The sequence below is a fragment of the Anthonomus grandis genome, chromosome 13 (genome assembly GCF_022605725.1).
Source record: "Anthonomus grandis grandis chromosome 13, icAntGran1.3, whole genome shotgun sequence".
Classification (NCBI taxonomy): Eukaryota; Metazoa; Arthropoda; class Insecta; order Coleoptera; family Curculionidae; genus Anthonomus; species Anthonomus grandis.
The window spans coordinates 586,880-604,394 of NC_065558.1; the positions used below are offsets into that span (position 1 = coordinate 586,880).

Consider the following 17,515-nt stretch of genomic DNA (forward strand, 5'->3'; position numbering starts at 1 on the left):
CAGTTATTTCCTTTTAATAATTAAAGAGAAAAGTGATATATAATAAAAGTTGAGTTTTATTCAAGATTCTCGTTTTTAACAATGTAAGTACGCTCTAAAATTTGTTTTTATCAAGTATTTTACCAATTTTTGATAAGCGTAGTATCTATGTAAATTTTGTCTTTTACTTTTAGTCCTCGACCTGATGATGCGAATCGCGAAATCGCTCATCATAATTAATGAGGAATTTCTGGTAAAATAAGACCTTTACTTTCTATCCTATTCGCTTGCAAATAAATAATTTGTAATTAATAAAATAGCAATTTATTAATTATTACACAAAACCAAAATTAGTAGTCAAATAACTCTGTTAGGCGTACCGTAGAGCGGCAATTAGCAATTGATCCCGTATCTCTATATACGTCTGACTAATTAACCGGTTCCAAAGTTCAAATGCCAATTTGACGGCGCGGATCTATTTAAACAGTTAATCAGGGTCGCTTCTAGTCCGAAAGCCGGACTAATCAAATGGACACTTAATAATGTGCACTGGACCTGGAATCGTTCGGATCCACCCTCCAGTCAGATCAGGTCAGAGTCAAATTATCGGCGGGTACGTTATTGCGGCGTTTCGCCATTCGGACCGTCACTTTTGCTGTATAATTGACTTTTGAATTTCGGTTTTTGTTATGTATGGGACGTAATGGTTGATGGAGATATGATTAAGAAAAATTATCATCTAGAAATTTTTTGATAAGACCGCACATATAGAATATCCGTGGCGAGAAAATCAAAATTTGTGATTTTTAAATGGTCTCTATTTATTTTCTAGTTTTGCATTAAAATTGCTTTTAAAAGACTCTTATGAAAAACGCATTATTTCCTTTAAGAAAGTTTTCCATGATCCAGAGTCCTTTTATCATTGACCCTCACATGTCTGGAACATGGAGATATTGGATAAGCTAATTAATAAATCGTCAAGGAGCCTTCTACATTATGGGACAGACTGCACCAAATAGGGGGCAACCTAAATGGAATCTGGTTATGTGTATTACTTAACTATTACAAAACTTACTTGCTCCTCAGTCTTGGTCCTTATTTCGGAAGCAGCTTATTTCGAAACTTCAATGTTTTCTGGTCCTGGGGTTTGGATGCAGTTTCAGGTGTACTGTTGCAGGATAAGTTAGTGGTCAAAATGTTTTTTAAGCAAATTGAGCAATTGACCACTGGGCGCCTCAAAGCGCTCCTTCCAAGGGAAAACATGGATGTGCGTAGGCCTCGATTAAGATTTATACCATAGTTTCTTATTTAATAAATAAAGTGGAAAACTGGGATTATTTTCTTTTTTGGAAAAGTTAGGTTAGGTTATGTCAAGTCAATCAAAGTTAGGTTATGTTGACTAACGTTTGGCGACAGAACGGTCGATGACCAATCACGTAGCTGTATCGCACACAGAGGCTTGGCGTATTTCTATTGGTCGTAAATTTAGCGGCAAATTTAAAGACTGTTCCTATTAATGTGATAAATCTCGTGTTTCAGGACCGTTTCGAACATTTCGGTTGTGGCTTTTTGCCTTTTTCATTGAATTAGAATAGTTTGAATGAAAATTTAATAGGAATTAAATTACATTATAGTAAAATGTAACCTTTCTTACCAGATCTAATAATGCACAAGATTAATAGTAATAATTAGGGTAGGTGTATCTATAGTTTGGGATTTAAATTCTTTAGAGATGTCAGATGAGGTGCTGTGATAATTTTTGTTTATTATCTTAAAAAGAATATTTTGTTTACCTTTACATTTTTATTTAAAAAATGATTACATTAATAAAAGCATTATAATCCAGATGTGATCTCTAGTTTTAATGAAGCTTTGTAAATTGGGTACCTAAGTAGGTACAGTTCTGAATATTTTAAGTGACTACGGGAACGGCAACGGGAGCTGAAAAGTTTATAAATCGCGCTCTGTATTTGTAATACCTTTTAAACATGAACAAAAATAATCCATTGAAAAAAAGTGCAATTTTGTCTTTTGATTTAATTTAATCAAAAAGTTACATAAAGTGCGTGTGTAGTAATTTATTTATTCTCTTGCAACTCTCTGAATCTTGAGCATGTTTCTGTAATTTCTTCTTGTGAAGGCATTGTCAGTTTGGGAGCCATCGGCTTTTTCTTTCGTTTTGTAGAAAAGAACCTATAAAATGTTAAATATAAGTGATAAGTAATTCTGTATTTTTTTATAACTAAAACCCACCGAGGTTGTGTAGTGATTTTATTGTTAGCAGGACAAACTTTGTGTTTACTAAATTCTGTTATTAGAGCTGATGATTCTTAACTATATCATATTATGCATAATCTACAGACGCATTGCATAAGAATAAAATTTAAAAAAAAATTAAAAAGAAGAACCTTATATGTCATAGATCTTAATTAATATTGTAACGATCACCAATACCCCAGCCGTTCTCCGGCATTCGAGATTCATAGCGATGGAACAGCATCAACGACTCCGTCTCGAGGCAAACCTGGAATGTTAGCGGTGTTCTAACACTCGCCGCCAGGAGGCACTTTATATGTTGGCGGGATTTTTAAAAGAAGTAAGGAGATAAATACGGTTCTCTTTATTTTATACGAACATTGATATGCATTTTAGGTTTTGCACATATGTGTGTGTGAGTAAATAATTAAATTCCATAATGAGAGGGAGAGTAGTATACCCAATAGGTTTTGGACCTCTAATAGCTTTATTTACCTCAGTATAGCGGATTCGTTTTGAGACAGACAGTATCAGAAGCCTTTGCTAGGTCCTAAAAGATATGAGTGTATCCTATTAATGAGTCATTTTACTCGTATCTCCGTGAGTATTTATTTTTTTATGAAGAATGATCTATATTATGAAGAATTTAATTTGCTTTAAAATATTATCTATGATTTTTTTTGTCAAACTGCACATTTGAACGCCATAGCCCTTTTACTGCGCATGCTTGTAACTTAGAGATGATTGATAAGCTAATTAATAAATCGTTGTAATAAATGTGTAATAATTATTCTGATTATAGGAGCTTATCCCATTAATGGCTAATTTTATCTACGTTAATATTCATGAAGTGATTAGGGTTATAATGAAGCATTTACTTCTAATATTTTTTCACTCTCAGAAATTAACTATTTTTGAATAAAATTACTTTTTGGAAACAATTATTTCAAAAAGGAAAACCTTGATTAATTCGCTTAATCTTTGTTATTCGAAAAAATTGCTAAAGAGCTCAAATTAAACCTCTAATGGAGTATCTATTTTAAAAATAAAAAATTTAAATTTTTCATTAGGGCTTCAGGATAATTGATATTTTTAATTTAAAGTTTTCTTCTATTTTCTTCATTTCTATGGTCAATAAGACCAATTTTTCTTTACAGGTGAATGCTTTGTAATATTCCAACGAACTTTTATTAGGAATAAAATTCTAAAATTATTTTTGATTTTTGAAAATTTGATTCAAAAGAAATTATTTCAATATAGAAAACCTTAAATAACTCAAATGTTGAATTTTTTATTTTAGATTTACGTAAATTGATATTTTTAATTTAAAGTATTCTTCTATTTTTTCTATTTCTTTGATAAATAAGACCGAATCTTCTTTACAAATGGATGCACTGAAATATTCCAAAGAACTTTTATAAGAACTGAAATCCTCCCAGATTTTGATTTTTTTTAAATTTATGGAAAAAAAATCCAAAAATCTGAAAAGAAAAACCTTGAATAACTTTTTTCAAAAAACTTACTAAAGGGTTCTTTAATTAAGCTTGTAATGGAGTATCTAGTTCAAGAATAAAAATTTCAAATTTTCTATTATAGATTTAGATAAATTGATATTTTTAATTTAAAGTTTTTCTCTATTTTCTCCATTACTATGGTAAATAAGGCTGCTTTTTTTTGCACATGGATGCCTTGTAATATTCCAAAACAAAAATTGTAAAAACTAAAAATTCTCTTAGATTTTAACATTTTCTGAATAAAATAATTTTTGATTTTTGCAAATTAGATTTAAAAAAATATTTCAACCAGTAAAACCTTGAATAACTCGATTATTCTTAATTTCTTTGAAAAATTACTACAAATCTGTTTGATTAGGCTTCTAATGGACTCTCTATTTCAAAAAAAAATATTTTAAATTTTTTATTAGAAAAATTGGTGTTTAATTTATAGTTTTCCTCTATTTTCTTCATTCCTATGATATATATAAGACCGATTCTTGTTTATACATAGATACTTTATAACATCCTAAACTAAATCCCCTCAGATTTTGCTTTTTTTTTAGCAACATAATTTTTGATCCAAGAATTATACTAAAATTATACAAATTATACTAAAACCTCGAATAGTCCACCTAATATTTCATTTTTGAAAAAACTTATAATAATCACTAGTTTTTCTCACAATTAAATAAGGCCAATTTATTTTCACACCTGAATGCTTTTTAATAGTCTAAAGAACTTTTAATGAGTGACGCATGTCCAGAGACCTTATATTTCCATAAATTCTGTGTCATTTTCATACCTTTATAATAGTACAAGCTATTCATTAAAGTAATTATCCACATTTCTGCCTTAATTATTTAACCAAACATGTAGCTTAATAATATTCAATTATTGACCTCCGATATAGTTTCCAGTAACCAGATACTTAATTAAGCATAATCAGTTACATAATGTAGCGTGCATCCTTCGGGGCCAAATCGGTTAAACTACACATTATTCCGATATAATTAAAGCATCTAAATTATTTTACCTTAAGGAGCAAAAGAGAGAGATTCCTCTGTCATTAGTTCCCTTCACGCTATAAAATAAAAAATTCCGGGCACGAACGTCATCACATTTTGGTGCCTTTTAAACTAAGTCGCGTAACGAAGCGTTAAGGCCGTTTCGTTGGCACTCACTGGCCTTTTAACTGCCACATTATGAAAATTACATGGATTTTTAGTAAAGTGGCACAACCCAGAGATAAAACAAATTCGGGTAAAAGACGGTTTTTCATATACTTCCTTCCGGGGAGGGGTGCCTAATTAGTCCGGCGAACATTTTAATCTAATAACTTAATGAATAAAGTAAAGCATTTTGCATATTATCTGCGTAACAGGCGGACCTTCGCCACTTAGCTTAATTACGAATTTCGTAGTCGACGGGATCTTCTCGAAAAACCGCATACGGAAAAGTACCCGGATGTTTTTGAATAAAAATGGGATTTTTGTGGCGGACGGACGCGACGGGGCCACTCGAGTAAGGTTTTTTGCAAATTTTGATGCATAACTTAAAACAGTACGATTGCTATTTATTTATTTATTTATGAAAAACTGGGAAGGAATTTATGTTGTTTTCAGACTCTTGAGCCCACGTTCAGGATTACATTAATAATTTATGGTTTTATTTTATTTGTAATTCCAGGCAGTTGAGTTTGTCCTGGAATTCCTGGATTTTTTTCGGATGTAAAGATGGACTGAGTAAGTCAAGGATGTTTATTCAGTTCTTACGTAGTGTTACCTATACAGGGTGATTTATGGTTGATGGTACCTTAGACGTTTACGGAGAACGAAAAATGATTTTTTTTTGAAAATTTGACATCATTTTAGCGATACAGTGTTGTCGCTTATACCAAAAAGTAGTAACAACATTGTTATTTTAAATAAAATACCCTGTATAGCTGATTTTTAAATAAATAATAAAAATTAAAAAAAAAAATTAATTTTAGACTTAATTTTATTTTTAATTTTAATTTTAATTTAAATTTTTTAATTTTAATTTAATTTTATTTTTTAAATTTTACTGATTTTTAATTTATTTATTTTTTTTTTATTTTTTTATTATTATTATATTTTTTTTTTTAAAATTAAATTTTTTTTTTTTTAATTTAAAAATTAAAATTTAAATTTAAATTAAAAATAAAATTAAATTTAATTTATTCTGTAAATTAAAAATCAGTTAGTACCATTAAAATCATTAACTTGTTCTATGTAATCTTCAAAAAAATTAATATATTTGGCATCTTCATTCTGAGGTGAATGATATAGAACTGTACATAAATATTTAATGCCACTCATCCATTATAACCTCCATCAGATACTACAGACTTAACGTTATATTTAATATCACCTCTGATTAGAGCCCAACCCCTCCTGTTCTATCGTTATCACTGGTAATATTGTTTCAACTTGTACCCATTAATGATCAGCTCGCATGGTTCAATTTCAGGGGCTATGTGAGTCTTACTTAATAGTAAGATCTTGGGTTTTCAATTATTTGCCAATAAGACAATGGCTATCTTTGTTATTCAAATACCCCTGGCAATTAAATTATTAAGCAACAATATCTAAGTCTAGTTGCTATTTAATGTACTTATTTTTTTTTTTAATTCTTCAATTCGCTTATAAGAAACACACTTATTGACGTCCTAATAAATATGATTAACATTAAGACTAAGGTCGAATTTTTCAAATTGTACTAGGAATATGTGTAAAAATGTTCAAAATTTTATTTCAACTGGTTTTTGAGATATGGGCATTTTGTGAAATTATTAAAAAAAAAACGATCTCTCCAATAAATGTTTTTTTTTTCAAAATTCTGTGAATATTTTGGACATTGAAATTATCCTATATGAAGTATGTGTACAAATTTTCAAAATATTATTTTCACTGGTTTTTGCGATATGGTCATTTTGAGTAAAAAAATAACCTTGGAAAGAAATATTTTTTTTCTTAATATTCTGTACATTATTAAAAAACGCTGAAAAAATTGTTTCTGGAATATGTGTAAACATTTTCAGAATTTGATTGCTACTAGTTTTTGAGTTATAAGCATTTGGTCAAATTTTTAAAAAGAAAACAAACTTTAAAAAAAAAATCAGAACCTTGAAATTTTTCTCTAAATACTGAAATATGAATACAATCAAATAATCCCAGAAATACGTATAGACATTTTCATAATTTTATTTTTATTGATTTTTGAGATACAGGCACTTATTTTCACATAATTTTTTTTCTCAAAATTTTAATGATTAATTGAAAAACGTAAAAAATTATATTTGGAATTTGTGCAGAAATTTTCAGAACTTCATTCCTACTGATTTTGGAGACTTTTATGAAATTTTCGAAAAAATGGACTCTGGTTAATCAAGGTAGTCTTTTAAAGTGATGTTTAAAATTTGAACTTTTTAGGAACCTAAATAGCTGAGAAATAAACAATTAGTTATCACCTGGTTTTAAGAAAAACACGCAAAATTTATTTTATTTCTTGAAAACCCCTAAAGATAGGACGCAAAATTAAGCAGGGAATCAAAATATCTAAAAATCTATAGGCTGTTCTATTTAAACAATCAAAAGTGTTGCTATTTTTCTATATAAGCGGCAACGCTGCAGTGACGAAAATTAATAGTCCGATAGAGCATTGTCTATTACCATGGTTACCATATTTTCAGAAAAAAACTTGAACTTTGAGAGCAAAACAAATAAATCATTGTTTGAATAATAAAATAACAGTAGCCGTAGAGATTTTATTAAATAAAGAAATACTGACAGTTACATGTTAGCAAAGTTTGTGATTTTTGTAAGATCTAAATTAGTAAAATGTCTTTTACGCATATTGAAAAATGTGATATGTTAGAATGTTACCTTGTATGTCGAAAAAATAGTGACAGAGTGCTAGAAGAGTAGCGCCAGAGATTCCAGACTCGTAACTTGCCAAACCGTAGATACTTTTTAATTCTCTACAGAAAATTTAGAAGTAACGAAAACGTGTTTAAAAGAACTAGAAGAAGAAACCAATTTATAGTAAGCGAAGATGTTGAAATTTCTATTTTGGCATATTTTGAAGTTCATATGGAAAACTCAACTAGAGATTTAGCAAGAGCTTACGGTGTGAGCTTAATAACAATTTGGCGGGTCTTAAACAAACACAAATTTGTGCAAAGTATCAACCAAACATTGTTTCCTGGCGATAACGAAAGAAGACTTGCTTTTTGCAACTGGTTACGTAATGCATATGAAGCTAATGATAATATTTTAAACCGTATAATTTGGAGCGACGAAGCTGATTTTTCAAAGGTATGATTAACCGTAAAAATGTACACTATTGGTCCCAAGAAAATCTTTTCCTTACTGATCCCAGAAATCCTCAAAATCAATTTAGTATAAACGTTTGGTGCGGCTTAATAGGAAGCCAAATAATAGGACCTGTGTTTTATGATGGCACTTTGACTGGAAGGAGATATGTTGATCTCATATTATCTGGAGCGCTGGAAGATTATTTGGATAATATTAACTTGGAGAGACGGCAACAAATCTATTTTCAACAGGATGGAGCACCTCCCCATCAACTAAATGATGTAAGAATATTACTTAATAGACTGTTTGACGATAAATGGATTGTGACACGTGGCCCGATTCGTTGGCCACCTAGGTCACCAGACCTAACCCCTCTAGATTTTTATTTTTGGGGTAACATAAAAAATGAAGTGTATAAAAAAAATACAGAACCGTTGATGAACTTCAAACACATATTAGGCAAATAATTGGATCAATAGATAGAAGATCAATCTTAAAAGCTACAAGACGTGTGCTTAAGTGTGCTCAGAAATGTATTGATCAGGATGGCGATGTTTTTGCTCATTTATTGTAAATTAGGAGTTTTACTTGATGTTATTTATTTTAAAGCCAACGTGCCTAAATTTGACAAAATTATTAATATCGCTGTAACTTTGTTATTTTCAGGTTACCGTTATTTTATAGTGCCGACTTAATGGGAGGCACCCTGAATACGGTTAACGTACCATCGGTCGTCAATCATTCATTAAAAAACGTATTTTTTTTTTGAATCTGCACTTCTCAGTTTGAGAACTCACATTCAAGCAAAATAAACTAATTAAAAACTAACGTTATTAAATTGCAACGCTAGCAGATACTCCTTAAATTTAGTCTTAAGGACATTAATTGGTAAATTTAACAATATTACTCTAAATTAATTTATTTTTTACTACTGCTACGTTATGTCTTTGAAATGTATGCGCTCTGATGGAGTAAAACCGTTAATCTGTCAAGAAGTTTAACATTTAAATCATGAATATGTTTACGGAAGGTTGGTCTTTCTTGAAAGGTGATTGGGGAAGATGGATCATTAATAATTTTTATTATAAAATGGAATAGCCATCAAAAATCCATTCTATGCCACCCAATATAAGTGAGATATATGATCAAATTTTCTTAAACCGTACACAAAACCTAGACAAGCATTTTGAATTTGTAATTTATTTTCAAGATCCTTAATAACTAAATCACAGTCATTAATTTAAGAGTGAAAGAGATTTATGGGCTAAAGGACATTTATAGAGAACACTCTTTTGAATATTATGCTCTATGTTATAAATTATAAATGAAAAATTTCGATTTTTTTTTTGTTTAGACCATAATAAAAAAACACCGATTCCAAAGTCACCTTACACAAGTCCATCCTATTTGCAGAGCCTGTATAACGGCAAAATATGAAGGCTGGGTTATATTTCAACAGTAAACTACCCTTTTTTTTTAAATCGAGTCTTCGCTTAACTCAAACCATTTGTCCCAGATGAATTACAAATAGATTTTCCCATTATTCAGGGAAATCCTTTCTTTTTCAGGCTCGTGAACAGGGTCTTCGCACAAAGGACCTCCCCAACGACATTCAATTAATTAGAAGCCGATTGAGGGAAAACTTTAATTTGTCTTAAGGGTTATTGACTGTTAAATTAGTTCTGAAGAGCTTTGGGAAACTTCGATTTTATTTAGATGCCCCTAGTTATATTACCATGAACTCCTAGTATATTAATAAATTTTCTTATTTATAGTTTTTTTGGCCTCCTTCGAGAGTGGATGGGCGCAAAATAAATATTTAAATCATTTTAGGGACTTTATTAGGCACCACAATTTCCTTAACTTATAGATAGTTCTTTTTCATTGCTAAATATTCACTCATTATACCAAACATTATTAACCCGGTGACATTTCCTGGAAAGTCAATCCAAGTAATCGAATTACACCGATTTTCCCTTGATCCTTTCAATCCAAGAAAACAACATTACTCTGGACAGAAAACCACAAACAGATTGGGCGAATTGCCCTCTATATATCAGCCTCTCGAGACATAAAATACATCTATCGATTCTCAATTTGCCTTGTATAAGCTATTTTCTTGCTGTCGTATATATTTTTATATGGACGTGCCTAAATTAAATACCATAAGGGTTTTTATCATTCGCGGAGGGAGGGGATGTCATAGCCATTAAAGCGATATTCATTAATTAAAATCATTTTTCATCGGGTGTCGACGGTTTTTCCGCTTAACTACCCTCGGGGCATGTTTTACGAAAATTAGCATGAAATTTTAATGAATGATTTTTATTTATGAGTTAAATTTATTGTACGGTTAAGTTTGACGTAACCCATTATCTCGTGAATATTTTACGAGAGTATGTCACCCCCCTCGAGGATGAAATAACACAGTATATATATATATATATATGTAGTAAGAATAATATTTGTAGTAAGCAAAAGATCGATATCTAATGCACACGGTACGTGTGTGTGTTACGTGTCAGCAATTTCTTGAGAAAATAGGAAAATGATGGAAAATAGGAAGCATGCATAATATATATTTTGGGTAAGGAGCCTTGAAACAAGAAGGCACATCAGTAGAGGAAGCATTTTATTTCAGATAACTTGGTAATAATTGATAGAAACGGCCTGGAAAAAGTAAAAATTATTTCGACTAATAAAAAAAATAATAAAATTGACGTGAACGGCCTGGAGTAACGTCGACTATCTGGAAAACTTTAAATGGAAAAATATACCTAAAGACTTTTATAATCAATCTGGAATAAATGAAAATAATGCCAACGATTTTGACTAATTACTTGATCTGAAAGTGACACCAGATTGAGTCACGAAAATCAATCTTACAAGCAAAGTGAAAGAAGTCGTCCATTTTCTCAAAGAGACCTAAATTCAATAATCTAAAGGGAACTACATAAAGTCTCGTTCTCAAAAGTATTTATTAATTCTAACAGTAAGTTACACGTGTTTCGCTTATATTAAGAGCATCATCAGACCGAAAAATTTTTTAAACTTTAAAAGCAAGCTTTGTTAGCAAACGCCCAAGAAAAATATTTTGTTTAAATAAATTTCCTTAAAAAATGTACCTAAAAACTTTTGATTTATTAATTTTTTTTACTCTAAGGAGGATACAAGCTATTTATTTATAAAATCAAATAACTTTAATGTAAATATAAAATTAAATTTTTGAAATGACAAGAATAGTTTTAAATATATAGTTGCGCGTCACAGTTTGCGCGACCTATTATTCGTACTGTTGCTAAAAAAGGTACGATATTTGTTTAAATTACTAATTAAAACCAGTTTATAACTCATCCGGAGATGAACAGGATTTCCTTAAAACAAAAAACAAATTCGAGGACATTTCATAAATTCATTTTTATTTTTCCCTAGAAATTTCACTAAAGCGGATATTTTTATATTAATTTAAGTCCATCTTTAGCATCACGCGTCGCAGCGAAAATGTTAAAAATTAAATTTAATCCTACGGGGAAATTCAATGCGCCAGACATATTTTGCGCTTTTTCAGGAAAACGCGGTATTTTCAGGAATCGAGGCGAAAACGAGAAAATCTAATAACCGGTAGGATTACAATATGAGAAAAAAATGCAAAAGAAAAAAAATCGGGTGACATTTATATTTCCGGGAGATATAATAAAAATGTCACCCCCAGAGAGAGATAATATGTCCTCGAGATAAAATCTCCATTACGTCTTTATCCATAATACGAGCACAAACATTTTACTCTGCTTATTTAAATGCACTCAAAAGCCAAATTACAAAACCTCTGTATGTCGACAGACGCCATCTCCAAAACGGAACTCTTGAATAAATCATCAGCAGCAGCAGGAATAGGAGCCACTGCCGTAGGATTATTCTTGCCTCTTTAAAATGGAGATTTTCTATCACTGGATACAAAACAGCCCAAATGTTTCCCTGGCATTCTCAGTTCGTAAATATTTAATTAATTATTAAGCTTTAGCAGGAAATTATTAACCTAAAATAATTGGAGTTGCATCAGAGTTATGAGGTGCATTTAGAATGACCAATTACATATTGAACGAGTAACTAAGAAATGTTGCGCAACAAATACATGTTCGCTTTTCGCAATTCAGATTTCTAGGCTTGTCGGAAATATTTTTTAATTATTTAGCAGTGCAATAAATTCGCTTATATGTAACGCAAGTATATTCTGTTTTTTACTAGGCCTAAAGAAATATTTTTTCCTATTAAAAGGAATTATTCGATATGGCATTTGTGCGATTAAATATCGTGTAACTTGTACGTATGGTCTCAAGTCGTTAATCAATTGCAAAAATATTGAATGTTGACAAGCCATTTAATTGTGATAATAAAGAAAAATAAATTAAATTTTTCCTAAAATATATTATATTACTATATCAAAACATACGTTGCGCAACTGACACATTGAATTTTCTTACCGTTTTATATTAAGCAAGTTAAGAAAAAAAATAGTATTTCCATTAAAGGATTTTTAATGGAAAATTTATTTTATAAAAAAAATCCTCTTGAGATTTTATGGGTTATATCAGAAAATATGTTGCGCAACTGATACATTTGATTTTCGTCCTGTTTTTACAAAATAATTCTATTACAGGCAATTATTCGATATATTAATTGTGCGATTAAGTATTCATGCAACATGTATCTAATTATCTTTCCAAGTCAATATGGAATTTTTATCTATTGCGTAAAAATACGTGATCAAGTAATACATGAAACAATTTATTGTATATAAAAAATCTCCATGAGATTTTATGTCCGAAAATATGTTGCGCAACAAATACATTTTATTTATTTCCCGATTTTTACTAAGCAAATTAAAAAAAAAATACATTTCTATTAAAGGGAATTATTCACTAAGACAGTTTTGCGAAATAATATCATGCAACATATGACTAATTATCATTTTAAGTCAATAACTAATTATTATCGCTTATATAAAAATCGGTAATCAAAATGAAGCAATTTATTTTATGACGAAAAAATCAAGATGAGATTTTATGTTGTTATGTCAGAAAATATGTTGCGCAACTGATATATTGGATTTCCTCTCCGTTTTTACTAAGGAAGGTAACAAAAAAAAATTGTATTAAAGGGAATCATTCGAAATGTTAATTGTGCGATTAAATATTCATGGAACATGTTTCTAATTATCATTTGAAGCCAATAAGCAATTAAATCAATTATATAAAAATGGGTAATCAAATAATACATCAAACAATTTATTTCATAAGAAAAAATCTTTTATAAATTTTATGTTGCTATGTCAAAAAATATGTTGCGTAACTAATATATTGAATTTTTCCCTGTTTTTTACTAGGCAAGCTTCAACGACAAAAATTAATTTTTCTATTTAAGGAAATTAGTCGATGCTAGTGGTCCGATTAAATATCATGTAACATTTCAAGTCTAATTGCATAAAAATGGGTGATCGAATAATTTAATACATAAAAAAATTTCCTCGTGAGATTTTATGTTGCTATGTCAGAAAATATGTTGCGCAACTAATACATTGAATTTATTTTCCGTGTTTTAATAAGCAAGTTTATAAAAAAAAACTATTTTTTCTATTAAAGGAAATTACTTGATAGGTTAGTTGTGCGAATTAATATCATGCAACATGGATTTAATTATCATTTCAAGTCCGATTGCTTTAAAATGGGTTATCGAATGATACATCGAATAATTTATTTTATAAGAGAAATTTTCCTCGTGGGATTTATGTTGCTATGTCAGAAAATATGTTGTGCAACTAATGTATTAAAAAAACTAATGTTTCTATTAAAGCGAATTACTTGATTTTTGTTGTTATGCGACTAAATATCATGTAACAAGTTATATTTCTATTATATAACTAACTGAAATCGATTTCAGAAAAAAAACTTTAAAAAAATCGAATAATTCATCTTATAAAAAAAAATTTCCTCATGAGATTTTATGTTTCTATGTTACAAAATGTGTTGCGCAACTGATACATTGGATTTCCTCCCTGTTTTTTATCAAGCAATTTGACGACAAAAATTTATTTTTCTATTAAAGGGAATTAATCGATAAGTCAGTTGTGCGACTAAATATCGTACAACATAATTCATATCATTTCAAGTCCATAACCAATTATTATCACTCACATATAAAGGGGGTGATCTAATGATATAATAAACAATTTATTTTATAAAAGTAACAAAATATGTTGCGGGTTTTCTACTAAACAATTTGAGAAAAGAAATTCTGCTAAAATAAATTATTCGATATATTAGTTGTGTGATTAAATATCGCGCAACATGTTGACGAATTATTATCATTTCCAGAAAAATGAGTGCAGAAACTTTAAGACGCGATTTATGTGTAAAATAAATCTTTCGATGTAGATTTATTTTATTAAAAAAAAAACATGCTTCGTGAGATTTTACGTTGCTATGTTAGAAAATATGTTGCGCAACTGCGACATTCGATTTAACCCGTTTATTACGACGCATTTTTCTTATTAAAGGGAATTATTTGATATATCTGTTGTAGCTAATATTTCATATTGTTTAATTCAAGAAATAAGTTGCGTAACTGATACATTGCATTTTCTCCCACAATAATAAGCCATAAAAATCTGAAACATAATGGTCCTAAAACAAAACGATAAAGGAAGATTTAACGACTCCTTAAGCGACATTTATATTCAAGATGTGAAGCAAAACGGCCGATATGAAGCGAAAATTGAAATCGTTTTGCTCGGGTTACCGTTTTCTTTTTTTTTTTTTTTTTAAGACAATAAGCTCGCCTTTGCGGCCTTCATTTTATTTGCCATTTTACAAGGGTTTCTTCTCTCTCCCTTTTTCTTCTTCGGGGCATTTTGTTTGCTTAAAATTACATTCAATTAGACCCTATCGGAGTATTAAAACGCCCTTTGGAAGATAAATGATTTAAAATTCAAAACCGTCCATACTATACTTGCCGCACGAAAATAGGATATAATAAAATACAGACGTTATGCAGCTTATCTCCCGCGACGCTAGACTAAGCTTCTTATCTTTCAGACTATGCTATAATAGCGACGGCAAGCATATAAAGTATGGCTGACGGTTTATGCGTTTAATGAACGTAGCTGAGTTAAAGACGTTGGTTTCTTGTGGCGCTGCGTCATTAGTTTTAGCTTTTCATTCCGGCTTAAATCTTATAGGTCAGCAGTACAAAACAGGTGAGTCAAGGGACGTCATGGGGGCTTATTTGCTTGCTCTATATCATTAATTTATATGAATATTTCGCGAGAAAATTCGTAGAAGTTGCGCAACATTTATTGCTTATTCATATTATTTAGCAGCATAGTGTAAAACTTTATGATTATTTAAGAATTTGAACGGATCTTTGCTAGTCTCACTTAGATCTGATCATAGTATTTTTTTAAGCAGGAGAATTTATAATTAAATATTTGTTTAATAAATTGGAACGTATTTAGAGAATTTTTTTTAAAATACATTCTTTATTTGCTCATCCCATAGTTCCTGAACTAAAAATTTTGTTGCGCAACAAATATTTTTCTATTCCTTTCTCTTTATATTTAAGATATTGCAAATTGTTTTCAAACAAATAATTATTAACTTGCTTGCAAGAATGAATCATGTTTAAGGACAATATAATTTCCAAGCTTATCAAGGACATTTTTTAATTCATTTAGCCAAGTGCGCCAAGTTTTTTTAATCGTTGCGCAACACAGTATTCTTCATATTTTACTAACGAAGACGCAACATTAAATTTTGGATTAATATTACTATTGAGGAAATTAGTACATCCAAATAGTCAATTTTGTAGCAATTTATCAATTGCCCTAATAAAAAATGAATGACGAGGTTGTTGCGCAATATTTACAGGTACTTAGGCAAGATACTACTGACCTCAACATTTAAAAAAAAAACCTTGACTATTTTAATAATGTCACGTCAATATAGGTAATATTGTAATAAAATAATGCGCAGCATTTTAACAATAGTGATGCACTAATTATTAAAAGGCGTGTTACTTTGCTAATACAAAAATAAATTGGAACTAGTTTTTTTTAATTAATTAGGGTCCATACCTAGAGGTTGCGCAACTTTATCTTTTACTGCGAATTGTCTTAATTAATATCGCGCAATAAATAATTATTTGCTTTGTTAAAAGGATCCTTTGATATCGTGCAACAAACAATTTTTATTGCAAATCAAAATTTTCAAAACCACCTGTTTTCCATCAACAACTTCATCAATAGGCATGAGGAACAGTATAAAAATAAGTTATTGCATCAGTTGCGCAACAAGTTTCGCGTATTGCTGCGCAACGTCGTTATCTATTTTTCAATGAAAACTAGTTTTTGTGTAAATTTGTGGACGAAATTTCTTTACGAGAGAAAAATTTTATTTGCAACTTAAAAAAATCTTACGTGAGCAACAAAAATTTTAATGTTGCGCAACATATTATCTGTTTTCTTAAGAGTATGAAAAAATACTATGTCCTGTGTTAAAATTTATACTATTACCAAAATTTATATATGGATCTGTTAAATTTAATATGGTAATAACATACTTTCATAGAATAACGTAGCATAACATTTAAATTTATCTGAGATTCATGAATCATTGACGATCACTATAAAATGATGCTTTACGACTTTAGTGGACCTAGATAATTAAGAAAAGTAAAATTTCAAAATGATTCAAGGTGTGCCTAGACCATGAAATGCGGTAGAAACTAGAAAAATTCACTTTTAACCTACTTTTTGACCTTTAACCCCATTCGAGATCCACGAATTTTTGACGATCGCTATGAAATAATGCTTTACGTTTCTAATGGGTTTAGTTAGTTAAGAAATGTTAAATTTTATGACGATTCAAGATGTGCCTGGACCATGAAATGAGGTAGAAACCAAAAAAATGAACTTTTTACCTCTTTTTAACATTCAAACCCATCTGAGACCCATTAATCCCCAACGATCGCTATGAAATGATGCTTCACGTCTCAGTTGAGCTTACCTACTTCAGAAAAAAGAAATTTTAAGATGATTCAAGGCGTGCCTGGACCATGAAATGCGATAGAATCCGAGAAAATGCACTTTTTACCCACTTTTTGACATTCAAACCCATCTGAGCTCCATGAATCTTTGACGATCACTATAAAATGATGCTTTGCGACTTTAGTGGACCTAGATAATTAAGAAAAGTAAAATTTCAAAATGATTTAAGGTGTGCTTAGACCATGAAATGCGTTGGAAACCAGAAAATTCACTTTTTCCCTACTTTTTGACCTTCAAACCCATCTGAGACCCACGAATCCTTGACAATTGCTATTTAAAGATTCTTTGTGTCTTTAGCGGGTTCAACTACTTAAGAAAAGTGAAATTTAAAGATGATTTAAGGCGTG

The 17,515-nt window shown here is 30.0% G+C and overlaps 1 protein-coding gene across 2 annotated transcripts in view; it reads right to left on the reverse strand.

Annotated features, from left to right (window-relative positions):
* Positions 1 to 17,515, reverse strand: part of LOC126743599 (uncharacterized) — a 134,401-nt gene that overhangs the window by 67,090 nt on the left and 49,796 nt on the right. Inside the window, exon 1 of one of the 2 annotated variants that reach the window (XM_050450767.1) lies at positions 1,055 to 1,328. The exons of the other annotated variant lie outside the window; for it this stretch is intronic. The gene's annotated coding sequence lies outside the window, so the exon portion shown is untranslated. Of the gene's footprint in view, positions 1 to 1,054; positions 1,329 to 17,515 lie in introns of those variants that run through there. 2 annotated transcript variants of the gene reach the window in all.